Source organism: Hypanus sabinus, chromosome 2 (assembly GCF_030144855.1).
Source record: "Hypanus sabinus isolate sHypSab1 chromosome 2, sHypSab1.hap1, whole genome shotgun sequence".
NCBI classification, from domain to species: domain Eukaryota; kingdom Metazoa; phylum Chordata; class Chondrichthyes; order Myliobatiformes; family Dasyatidae; genus Hypanus; species Hypanus sabinus.
Window position 1 is genome coordinate 117,922,004 of NC_082707.1, and position 13,307 is coordinate 117,935,310.

Sequence of the window (13,307 nt, forward strand, 5' to 3'; positions counted from 1 at the left end):
CTTTTCAGACACCACCATCACAGAGTCCAGTGAATTGGGCAAATTCAACAAGGACAAGGTCCACTTTTCCAATGTCTGCAGTCCACAAACGACTCTCCCTCATGGAATACAATCTAACCTTGTAGATGATGAAACAGCAGAAGCTCAGATCTTCAAAGTTTCCAAAGACCACAGAAGGTAGCACTATATTTAAATTAAACAAACACTGGACTCAAGCACAAAAATAAGCACAAATACGTATCATCTTTTACTCAGTATGAAGAACACCAGAAAGAGAACTAGGTCATTCAGCCCCTCGTGCACACCTTACCATTCTATGTTAAGGCACATCTTTTACGTCAGCCCACTTTCCTGAACTGACTTCATATCTCAGGATTCTCTTAATACTCGAAAATCTCCCTGGTTCCTATCATACAGGTCACAGAGTGGTTGTCTACGGAGTCTCTGTAGGTGGAAGTTATGAACAGGAAGGGGTCAATAACTCTACTGTGCATTTTTTATAGACCACCCAATAGTAACAGGGACATCGAGGAGCAGATAAGGAGACAGATTCTGCAAAGGTGTAATAATAACAGGGTTGTTGTGGTGAGAGATTTTAATTTCCCAAATATTGAATGGCATCTCCCCAGAGTGAGAGGTTTAGATAGGGTGGAGTTTGTTAGATGTGTTCAGGAAGGATTTTTGACACAGTATGTAGATAAGCTTACAAGTACTTGATCTAGTACTAGGAAATGAACCTGGTTAGGTCTCTCAGTGGGAGAGCATTTTGGAGATAGTGATCACAATTCTATCCCCTTTACCATAGCATTGGAGAGAGATAGGAACAGACAAGTTAGGGAAACATTTAATTGGAGTAAGGGAAAATATGAGACTATCAGGCAGGAACTTGGAAGCATGAATTGGAAACAGATGTTCTCAGGGAAACGTACGGAAGAAATGTGGCAAATGTTCAGGGGATATTTGCATGGCGTTCTGCATAGGTACGTGCCAATGAGACAGGGAAAGGATGGTAGGGTACAGGAACCATGGTGTACAAAAGCTGTTGTAAATCTAATCAGGAAAGAAGAGCTTACAAAAGGTTCAAAAAAACTAGGTAATGATAGAGATCTAGAAGATTATACAGCTAGCAGGAAGGAGCCTGTGGTAAACTATGTGTATACCTGTCTGGACACGCCCCTCTGCTGACTGCTCCTGTGGTTCCTCCCACAGACCCCTGTATAAAGGCGATTGGAGGCACTGCTCCTCCCTCAGTCTCCAGGATGTCGTGGTCACGTTTGCAGCTAATAAAAGCTTATCTTTTGCCTCCCGTCTCCGAGAGTTATTGATGGTGCATCAGAGCATAAGACTGAAATTAGCAGAGCCAGAAGGGGCCATGAGAAGGCCTTGGTGGACAGGATTAAGGAAAACCCCAAGGCATTCTACAAATATGTGAAGAGAAAGAGGATAAGACGTAAGAAAATAGGACCAATCAAGTGTGACAGTGGAAAAGTGTACAGTCGGCCCTCCTTATCCGTGAGGGATTGATTCTGGGACTTCTCGCGGATGCACAAGTCCCTTCTTCAACCTGTCTTAATGCGGTGGTCCTTAGGACCCAGCGGAACCCCAGACCTTATTTAACTTGTCTCAGTGGTGGGCTCTGAATCCACAGTGTTTCTGTTCACGAAAATAATCCTGATCACGATTGAAAATAAAGTGGAAATAATAAAGCGATCAGAAAGAGATGAAACGCCATCAGTCATTGGAAAAGCGTTAGGCTACATTGGTCAACGATCAGAACAATTTTAAAGGATAAAGTGAGAAAGGCCCTGCCCGGATGAAAGCTACAATTATTACTAAGCAACACAGAGGTTTAATTATTGGGTTTTGGGTTTTTGATCCTCCACATCAACCCGGAGAGCGCACTCAGGAGCGGTCTCTTACTGGATCGAACTCGGGAACTTCTGTTCCCCAGCCGGCGCTGAAATATATGCTCTTAAGCGTTTTATATGCTCGGAGGTTCGACAGACTCAGGTCGCTTTCAGTGTGTGCTGCGTCTGTGAGGCTGAGTTGGGCGGCGCCTTAGAAGTCCATAGCGGAGGTATTCCCTTCTGCCGCCGTCATGGGATGGCGAGTCAGTCAGGACCCTGGGGACTTGTGGAACCTGTGGTGATTTCTTTTGAACTTACAGTCCTTTAACATCTTGGACTATTTTTACTGTGCCCATAGTCTGTTTTTCATCAATTATGTTATCGTTTGCACTGCTGTAACAATATGTTATAATTATGTGGTTTTGTGCAGGTCTTGTAGCTTTAGTTTTTGGTCTTGTTTTTTTCTGGTGGATTTGGAGCTCCCTTCCGGGGAATGCGCTAGACGGTAGCGTGATATTAATACGCAGCAGCCTCTCCGGACTCTGGATTGGAGATTGCCAAACGTTACGTGGATTTTCTGGTGTAGTCTGTTTTATCATATGCTTTTGTGATATCACTCTAGGGGAACATTGTTTCATTTTTTAACTGCGTTGCATTTGTGGTTTCTAAATGACAATAAACTGAATCTGAATCTGAATAAAGGTAAAATATATACTATATACTAATACAAATGTTTTAACTAACTGATGCTAAATAATACCAGATGTACCTGTTCCGACTTACTTAGAAAGAGAACTTACAATTTTTTTCGATCCCAATTCACGATAACCCACGCACATCCTCACGTATACCTTAAATCATCTCTAGATTACTTATAATACCTAATACAATGTAAATGCTACGTAAAGCAGTTGTTATACTGCATTGTTTAGGGAATAATGACAAGAAAAAAAGTCTGTACGTGTGCTTGACCAACAAGTGCAGGAAGAGCACTCCTGGGTTTTCTCGATTCACAGTTGGTTGAATTTGCGGATAAGGAGGGCCGAATGTATATGGAACTGGAGGACACAGCAAAGGTACTTAAGGAATACTTTGCTTCAGTATTCACTACGGAAAAGGACCTTGGCGATTATAGGGATGACTTTTAGCAGACTGAAACGCTTGAGCATGTGGATATTAAGGAAGATGATATGCTGGAGCTTCTGGAAAGCATCAGGTTGGAGAAATCACCGAGACTGGATGGGATGCATTCCAGGCTACTGTGGGGAGTGAGGGAGTAGATTGCTGAGCCTCTGGCGATGATCTTTGCATGATCAATGAGGATGGGAGAGGTTCCTGACGATTGGAGGGTTGCGGATATTGTTTCCTTATTCAAGAGAGTAGAGATAGCCCAGGAAATTACAGGCCAATGAGTCTTACTTCAGTGATTGGTAAGTTGATGGAGAAGACCCTGAGAGGCGGGATTTATGAACATTTGGAGAGGCATAATACGATTAGGAATAGTCAGCATGGCTTTGTCAAGGGCAGGTCGTACCTTCAGAGCCTGATTGAATATTTTGAGGATGTGACTAAACACATTGATGAAGGTACAGCCATTGAAGTAGTGTGTATGGATTTCAGCAAGGCATTTAATAAGGTAACCCATGCAAGGCTTATTGAGAAAGTAAGGAGGCATGGGATCCAAGGGGACACTACTTTGTGGATCCAGAACGGGCTTGCCCACAGAAGGCAAAGAGTGGTTATAAACAGGTCATTCTGAATGGAGGTCAGTCACCAGTGGAGTGCCTCAAGGATCTATTCTGAGGATACCCTTACTTTTCGTGATTTTTATAAATGACCTAGACGAGGAAGTGGAGGGACGGGTTAGTAAGTTTGCTGATGACACAAAGGTTGGGGGTATTGTGGAGGGCTATCAGAGGTTACAGCGGGACATTGACAGGATGCAAAACTGGGCTAAGAAGTGGCAGATGGAGTTCAACCCAGATCAGTGTGAGGTGGTTCATTTTGGTAGGTCAAGTATGATGGCAGAATATAGCATTAATGGCAAGAATCTTGCCAGTGTGGCGAATCAGAGGGATTTTGGGGTTCGAGGCCATAGGACAGAAATAAGTATCACGAAGTGTCAGGAATAAGGCGGATGAGCTTGAACCTCAGGTGCGAATGGGTAACTATGATGTTGTTGGGATAACGGAGACATGGCTGCAGGGAGATCAGACCTGGAAAATGAATGTGCAAGGGTATACGTGCTATCGTAGGGACAGAAATGTGGGCAGAGGGGGTGGGGTGGCCCTATTGGTGAGGAATGAGATTCAGTCCTTTGCAAGGGGGGGTCATAGGATCAGAAGAAGTGGAGTCTGTTTGGATAGAATTGAGGGCAAAAGGACCCTAATGGGTGTTGTCTATAAGCCGCCAAACAGTAGCATGGATATTGGGTGCAAGTTGAATAGAGAGTTAACATTGGCATGTGGCAAAGGTAATGTTGCAGTAGTTATGGGAGATTTCAACATGCAGGTGAACTGGGAAAATCAGGTTGGTGCTGGACCCCAGGATAGGGAGCTTGTAGAGTGCCTACGGGATGCATTCTTGGAACAGCTTGTACGAGAGCCGACCAGGGACAAGGCTATTCTGGATTTAGTGTTATGTAATGAACAGGATTTGATAAGCAATCTTGAAGTAAAGGAGCCATTAGGAGGTAGTGATCATAATATGATAAGTTTTTATCTGCAATTTGAGAAGGATAAGGGCAGCTCGGAGGTGTCAGTGTTGCAGTTGAACACAGGAGACTATGGAGCCATGAGGGAGGAGCTGGCCAGTTAACTGGACGGATATCCTAGCAGAAGACAGTGGAACAGCAATCGCAGGTATTCTTGGGAATAATGCACAAGGTGCAAAATCAGTTCATCCCCTGGAGAAGGAAGGATTCAAAGGGGGGAAAAGGGGCCACAGTGGTTGACAAAGGAAGTCAGAGATTGCATAGCATTAAAAAAAAGGAAGTATGACAGAGCTAAGGTGAGTGGGAGGACAGATGATTAAGAAATTTTTAAGGAACCAACAGAACTTAAATAAAAAGGCAATACGGGGAGAAAAAAATGAGGTACGAACACAAGCTAGCCAGGAATATAAAGGAGGATAGCAAAAGCTTTTTTAGGTATGTGAAGAGTAAGAAGATAGTTAAGAACAATGTTGGGCCCTTGAAGAATGAATTGGGTGAAATTTTTATGGGAAACAGAGAAATTGTAGAAGAATTTAATAAGTACTTTAGATCTGTCTTCACTAAGGAAGACACAAGCAATCTCCCAGATGTATGGATGGGCCAAGGACATAGGGTAACAGAGGAAATAAAACAGATTGACATTAGGAAGGAAATGGTGATGATGGGACTGAAGGCTGACAAATCCCCAGGTCCAGATGGTCTGCATCCTAGGGTACTAAAGGAGGTGGCCCTGGAAATTGCAGATGCATTGGTAATCATTTTCCAATGTTCCTTAGATTCAGGATCAGTTCCTGAGGATTGGAGAATGGCTAATGTTATCCCACTTTTTAAGAAAGGAGGGAGGGAGAAAACAGAGAACTATCAACCTGTCAGCCTAACATCAGTAGTGGGGAAGATGCTAGAGTCCATTATTAAAGATGAAATAGTGGCATATCTAGATAGCAGTGATTGGATTGGGCTGAGCCAGCATGGATTTACCGAGGGTAAATCATGTTTGACTAATCTATTGGAGTTTTTCGAGGATGTAACCAGGAAGTTAGACAAGGGAGATCCAGTGGATGTAGTGTACCTCGATTTTCAGAAGGCATTTGATAAGGTCCCACATAGGAGATTGGTGGGTAAAATCAAAGCTCATGGCATTGGGGGGGGGGGGGGGGGGAGACATTGACATGGATAGAAAACTGGTTGGCAGATAGAAAGCAAAGGGTAGCGGTGAATGGGTGTTTCTTGGAATGGCAGGTGGTGACTAGTGGGGTGCCATAGGGCTCGGTATTGGGACCACAGCTGTTTACGATTTACGTCAACAATTTAGATGAAGGCATTGAGAATATCAGCAAGTTTGCTGATGATACTAAGCTGGGTGGCAGTGTGACATGTGATGAGGATGGTTGGAGAATTCAGGGTGACTTGGATAGGCTGGGTGAGTGGGCAGATACTTGGCAGATGACGTTTAATGTGAATAAGTGTGAGGTTATCCACTTTGGGAGTAAGAACAGGAAGGTAGATTATTATCTGAACGGTGTAGAGTTAGGTAAGGAAGAAATACAAAGAGATCTAGGAGTCCTTGTTCATCGGTCACTGAAGGTAAATGTGCAAGTGCAGCAGGCAGTGAAGAAGGCTAATGGAATGTTGGCCTTTATTACAAAGGGAATTGAGTACAAGAGCAAGGAAATCCTCTTGCACTTGTACAGGGCCCTGGAGAGATCACACCTTAAGTATTGTGTACAGTTTTGGTCTCCAGGGTTAAGGAAGGACATCCTGGCTGTAGAGGAAGCGCAGCGTAGATTCACGAGGTTAATTCCTGGGATATCAGGACTGTCTTACGCAGAGAGGTTAGAGAGACTGGGCTTGTACATGCTGGAATTAAGGAGATTGAGAGGGGATCTGATTGCAACATATAAGATTATTAAGGGATTGGACAAGATAGAGGCAGGAAATATGTTCCAGATGCTGGGAGAGTCCAGTACCAGAGGGCATGGTTTGAGAATAAGGGGTAGGTCATTTAGGACAGAGTTAAGGAAAAACTTCTTCTCCCAGAGAGTTGTGGGGGTCTGGAATGCACTGCCTTGGAAGGTAGTGGAGGCCAATTCTCTGGATGCTTTCAAGAAGGAGCTAGATAGGTATCTTATGGATAGGGAAATCAAGGGATATGGGGACAAGGCAGGAACCGGGTATTGATAGTAGATGATCAGCCATGATCTCAAAATGGCGGTGCAGGCTCGAATGGCCGAATGGTCTACTTCTGCACCTATTGTCTATTGACACTTAAAGCTGTTATGCAGGTTGACTCTATGGTTAAGAAGGCATACCTGGTCAGACCCCACTTGGGAGTACTGTACTCAATTCTGGTCGCCATAGGAGATGTCCAGAGAAGATTTACAAGGATGTCACCTGGATTGGGGAGCATGCCTTATGAGAATAAGTTGAGTGAACTTGGCCTTTTCTCCTTGGAGCGACAGAGGATGAGAGGTGACCTGATAGAGGTGTACAAGATAATGATCATGGGGATAGTCAGAGGCTTTTTCCCAGGCTGAAATGGCTAGCAGGGGAGGGCATAGTTTTAAGATGCTTGGAAGGAGGTAGAGAAGAGATGTCACAGGTTAAGTTTTTTTTATTTTATGCAAAGAGTGGTGAGTGTGTGGAATGGGCTGCCGCCAGCGGCAGTGGAGGCGGAAACAATAGGATCTTTTAAGAGACTCCTGGATAGGAACATGGAACTTAGAAAAATAGAGGGCTATGGGTAAGCCTAGGTAGTTCTAAGGCAAGGGCATGTTCAGCACAGCCTTGTGGACTGAAGGGCCTGTATTGTGCTATAGGTTTTCTATGTTTCTGTGCCAAGAAAATTCCTTTCACTTCAATTCTGAATAGTTAATACACCATTTTGAGAATTTGACTCTGGTTCTAGATACCCTAGCTGGAGAACAACACCCCAGTATCCGCCCTGTTGTGTTACTTAATCCTATACTTTTCAATGAGATCACCTAACTCAAAAGAAATCCCAGGGGACTATCACTTGGCCAACCAGTTGCTGATTCAAAAACTTCCTTTAACACACCAGACCCTGGTACCTGTAACTCGCTTTAAATCCACTTGGTTGTTTGCCATGCTCGCATGACACTCACCAGGGCTCCATTTCCACTTTCTCTGTTTCCCTGGAATGTTATACCACTGTGCAACGACTATAAATAACTTGAAGGTGTATAAGAAAATTAATCTGAATAACATCCTATAGTCTGGAAAATATGTTGATGCAGCAGTCTCAAACATGCTATATTACCAGAATTTTACCGTATCACATTTATTTTCCTCATTCAAATTGATGTACAATGTGAACAGCTGGGACTTCAAAACCCAATACTCAGGCACCACATTAATATTATAAACTACCAAGGAGAAAATGACCTTTACAATAAGAGACAGGACCATCATCAACATGGCACAGCATCATCAAAGTCCATAGTCAGTAGTAAAACTCAACTTTAGGCTGTGTAGGAGCACCTGAGTCAATCGCTCACAGTGCTTAAATCCACGTGCTCAGAAGTGAATTTTAAAATAAGGGTTCTTTATTTGGGATCTGGTTCTCACTTGCAAGGAAAGCCATTTATTATGCACCCACAATTGTTCTCAAGGTGCTGGTAAGATGATACAAAAACCTGAAAACATACACAAGGCCAAAGGGCATTTCTATACCACTTGAATGGACTTTTCATATGCCAGAGATCTAGATCTCCCAATCTCATTTCCTTTTGGATTTCACTTGTCAACCTCCACTGCACTAGAGGTGTACATATCTATGTTACAAACTGGTGTAAGAACATTTCAGTAATGATGACCCACTGTTCACCTCTGGTCGTTTTTAAACAGTGAAATGCAGGCACTGCTATTCACTGAGGGAGTCCAATGCCACTGTGATTACACCCCTCTCTATGCTACTGTTGAGAAAGCACTGAGAGCACCATCTGTATGGCACCATCAGTGACCTGCAAACCACACACCCTAACGATTTCTTTATCGTTGCTGGCAACTTCAATTATGCTAACCTGAAAATAGCTCTACCTAAATTCTATCAGCATGTTGACTTTGCTACCAGAGGTGAGAACATGTTAGACCTGGTTTATGTCACTGGTGCATACATGTCTGCTCATCAGCACTATGTGGGACACTCTGACCACTTAGCAGTTATGTTAATTCCAGCATACAGACCACTCATCAATTAAGTCAAACCAGATCGAAGAGAGATAAAGACATGGCCAGAAGGAGCAACCTCAGCATTATGGGACTGTCTTGAAGACATGAATGGGAACATATTCAGGGAGGTAGCTACCTTCAACTGTCATATTAACAGCAACGAATATGCAAAATCTGTGTCTGGCTATATAGAGAAGTACATTGAGGACGTCACCACACAACACAGGTGTGATGTGATCACTGCTGAGAGATCAGGATGCTGCCTTTAGATCAGGGATAAGACAGCTCCATAGTCAGCAAAAGCTGCATTTTCCCATCAGGAAAGTAAAATGTGATTATTCATAGAATAGATAGCCATTTTTGTGACACCAGAAACACGAGGTACATGTGGAAGGGCATCAGAGCATAACAGACTCCAGGTCCACCTTGTGTACCAACGACAGTGACACCTCTCCTACTGATAGGGTCAATATCTTTTGCACATGGTTTGAAGCAAGGAACGATGTGCTGGGAAGGAAGACCCCATCCCCCTTCCTCCCAAGGAGTAGGAACACTGTCTGGCTGCAGCTGATGTGAGAAAAGCCCCAGCCAGTATCAACCCATTTAAAGCTGTAGGGCCCTGATAACTTACCTGGTTGGGTACTGAGGTACTGTGCAGCCCAGCTAACAGAGTATCTAACAAACATCTTCAACATCTCTCTGCAACAGTCCACTATCAAGGTAACCAAGAGGATGATAATAACCTGCCTTAATGACTACGTCCTGTGGCATTGATCTCAACAATAATGAAGTGCTTTGAGAGGCTGGTTATGGATTGCATTACTTCCTATCTTCCTCCTACAATAGATGCTTTCCAGTTTGCTTATTGCTCAAATTAGACCACTGATGATGCCAAAGTGTCTTCACTCCATTACGTCCCGTCCCAAGTGGAAACATTATGCTTCATATGTCAGGATGCTGTTTATCAATTTCAGCGCAGCATTTCAAACAATCATCCCTCAGAAGCTGGTGGGTAAACTGTCCATGTTCTACCTTATTATTTGTTAATTCATTTGTGGTAATATTACCACGTGTTGTGTGTGTGGGTTATATGTACTAGTGTTGTGCACCTTGGTCCAAAGGAACGCTCTTTTGTTTGGCAGTATACATATATATGGTTGAATGACAACAAACTTGAACTTTCCCTGTAACTGTAGCACTACATTCATGATCTTTCTGGATGGCAAACAAAACTAAAAAGCCTTTCACTGTTTCTCAGTCTGTGACAATAAGAAATCAATATCAAGCTTTCCCCACAGACTGGCCTTCAGGATTCACACAGCAGTGGTGCTACCAGTGTTGCAGTGCCTCTTAGCTCAAAGTAAATTTTATTATCAAAGTACATATATGTCACCATATAAAACCCTCACATGTAGTGGCGCTTATTTATTATCTGAATAGGTTTGCTTGCCCCCATCTGAATTTGAAATCATGCTGTGGGCCACTCACATCAAAACACCTGATGGTAAGGAGTAGAAATGGTTAAATTTCTAAAAATTAAGATCGATCCGGTACCCAACATATTGATTAGGAGTTCAAGGAAATTTAGTATGGCACCAAAGATTGTCGGTGATAACTGACCGGAGTGAGGGGCATGGAACCTCATTTATCAGACCATAAAAAGACAACCCCGCCCCCCACAAGCCCGAGTTCGGTTTGGCCCACTCTAAGCCGCGTCTCAGCCCTTTGAAAGTTGCCGACATTACCTCAAAATAACCGACTCAACGAAGCCTCAGGCCCACGCCGTCTGTTCACCCCGTTACTCGGCTTCTTCTTCTCCCGTCACTTTTGCGCCTTAGCCATCCGCTGCGCAGTCACCGTGGCGCTGGCCCTGTCCGTCTCCCGTCGCTGTCATTCGTTAGCCGCTACCCCAGCCCTCAACTTCTTCTTCCTCCTCCGCCGCCACCTTCGCGCCAACACTCTCGTCGTCCTTTCCAAAAACCGCGCCACTTGGCCAATACGTGGTGACGTGTGACGTGTGCGCGGGCAGGCGTGCGCGCTCCCCTCCGACAAAGATCGGGTGACGGCGGCGGGGTGTTAGTACGTTTATTTACTCAGCCTTTTGCTGAAGGAAGGGTGATGATTTCCACAAGGGAATGAGTGAATGAGGTTATCATTTTAACAGGGCCAGCCGAGTTGGTGCCTGTAGGGTAGTACTGCAGTGTTGAAGATGCTGAACTCGCTTTACTGCCTCAGGTGGGCACAAAAGATCCCGGGGAAACACACACAAAATGCTGGAAGAACTCAGCAGGTCAGACAGCATCTGTGGAAATAAATAAATAAACGGCCGACATTTCGGTCCGAGACCTTCATCAGGGAGACACATGAAACTGCAGATGATGGAGTAACACAAAATGCTGGAGGAAAGCAGCGGGTCGGGCAGCATTTATTTATAGGGGAAAGGAGCCCCACAGGCGCTACTCCACCTGCTCAGTTCTCCAAGGTTGTTGTCAAAGAACCCAAGATATTGCCTTAAAGAGAAACACGAATGTTATTTATTCGAGGTGGGGTGGTCACTGTTTATTCCTTATGTATTAATGGAGCAAGGTGCTCCACTATTAATTTAAGAAATTATTTGGCATACTCAACAATTCAGGCAGCACCTGTGGACAAAAGACTGTGCTAACTGATGACAGAAAACAGGTGAATGACTCTGATCAAAGTAGATTATTGCACCATTACTGTTGCTGAGTTCATCTATTGATCATCATTTGATAGAAAGTGTGGTGGTGGAAAAGAGGAGGTGAATCTCAGGGCACAGGATAACTCAATCTCTGATCTGCACTTGTAGCCACAATATTTATTTGGCCCAATTGACTTTCCAGGATTTTGATGGTGGGTGAACATAGCAAGTGCCGATGTTAAATAGTAGATGAATATTGTCATTGTCTTTAATGCAGTTGCCTGGACAACTCTCAGGCCATGATTTCATGAAGAGTAGAGGAGCCATGCAAATCTGATGTCTGATTCCTGGTCCTATTTGTTTTCATATTTTTAATGTGGCTTTAATAAGATTTGCAAAACTGTACTGGACCAGCTTGCCTTGAGGCACAGATACTTATCATATGCAAGTCTTTGTTACTTACAGCTGTGATATTTTTGTCCAATACCTTGTATACTCTTTGCTATTGGGCATTTCTTGATTTTGTGGATTGGAATTGAATTCCCATTGAATATCAAGGTAGGTTGTTGAAGATCACCTAAGTTCAGCCTCAACTTTGACGTATGATGGGAAAGGCTCAAATCAACCACAAACATCATGCTTTATATAAACTACAACCTCAAGTGATTAAATATTTCCCCCAGGTGCACCTTGTCTAGTTTTTGCAGGGCTCTTTCCTGATGTCAACGGCTTTTTGTTCCTCATCTTCTCCTTCTTTCTTTTCTTAAATAAAGAGATGTTATATACTACTATACAATCTATGTTATACAATCTACTGCAATCATGACAAAAAATCTGGGAATATTCTTAGAGATTGCAACCATTGAATAACTGCTGATTTGTGTTCTTCCTTTGCTTTCACACTACTTTTTGACAATTTTTGATATGCATATTGTATTTACCATTTTTAATGTTTGGTTGTCATGATATTTCCCTACCCCCTATTATCATTTAATCTGTTTCTTGGGAAATGATTAATTTTGCTCCTCCATGGATTTTAAACAGGACTTTAGTGGCAAAGCTATTTTAGCCGAGTCCCCAAATTAAAATAATAGACAGTCATGTAATGATTAACTGGGTCTGCTGGCAAAATAAACTGTTTTTTCAGCAACCATGCAATTTGCTGAAACTTAGCTATATTCTGAGTTACTGACCTGAAAGAACTTTGCAGACAAATCCTGGTTGAGAAGGTACAACAAAAGTTATATGTACTTATGAATCTGTATACAACTGACTGGTTTAAAACAATCAGATACTACTTCCTGCTTTCCACAATGAATGCAGCTTTTATTTTGGCTATATTTTTACATGGTGGAGCCCTTCCAGATATTAACATTGTGGTTTGTAGATATTACTTGTTTTGCATCTATTAATATAGAAACAAAGGGATATTTACGATAAAATACAGATAGAGCACACCTAATCGAGGTTGAATCCTGATGTTTACTTGCTTTGTTTGACCACATTAAACACCATTTTAATTTTTTATTTAAATACTTCCAACTGTAAGGAAGTGACATTACAGCTGTGGTTTATCTTCTGCTGTTTCACAGATAGGACATCTTCTGGCTGGTCCCTGTGACAGTAATGTTGTGCAGAGTCTCGATCATTAGAAATGGCAGTAACCTCCCAGAGGTTCCCAACCTGGGGTCTACAGACCCTTGCTGTATGGTATTGGTTCATGGCATAAAAAACATTGAGAAACCCTGGTCTAGCCTGTTGTGATATACTATCTGCCATAGCTTATGGATGACAATGTGAATGAACATCAATGATTACAGTAGATCATGATCTCCCTCTATTGCTGAAACCAGGCAGAGCTCACAGTGGCAATCAGCTATTTTTTGGTATCATCAAT

At 43.0% G+C, this 13,307-nt stretch overlaps 1 protein-coding gene across 1 annotated transcript in view; it reads right to left on the reverse strand.

Moving 5' to 3' along the window:
• Positions 1 to 10,745, reverse strand: part of rad51 (RAD51 recombinase) — a 72,719-nt gene extending 61,974 nt beyond the window's left edge. The window contains exon 1 of the mRNA XM_059953171.1: positions 10,494 to 10,745. The gene's annotated coding sequence lies outside the window, so the exon portion shown is untranslated. The remainder of the gene's footprint in view (positions 1 to 10,493) is intronic.
• Positions 10,746 to 13,307: the final 2,562 nt, after the last annotated feature.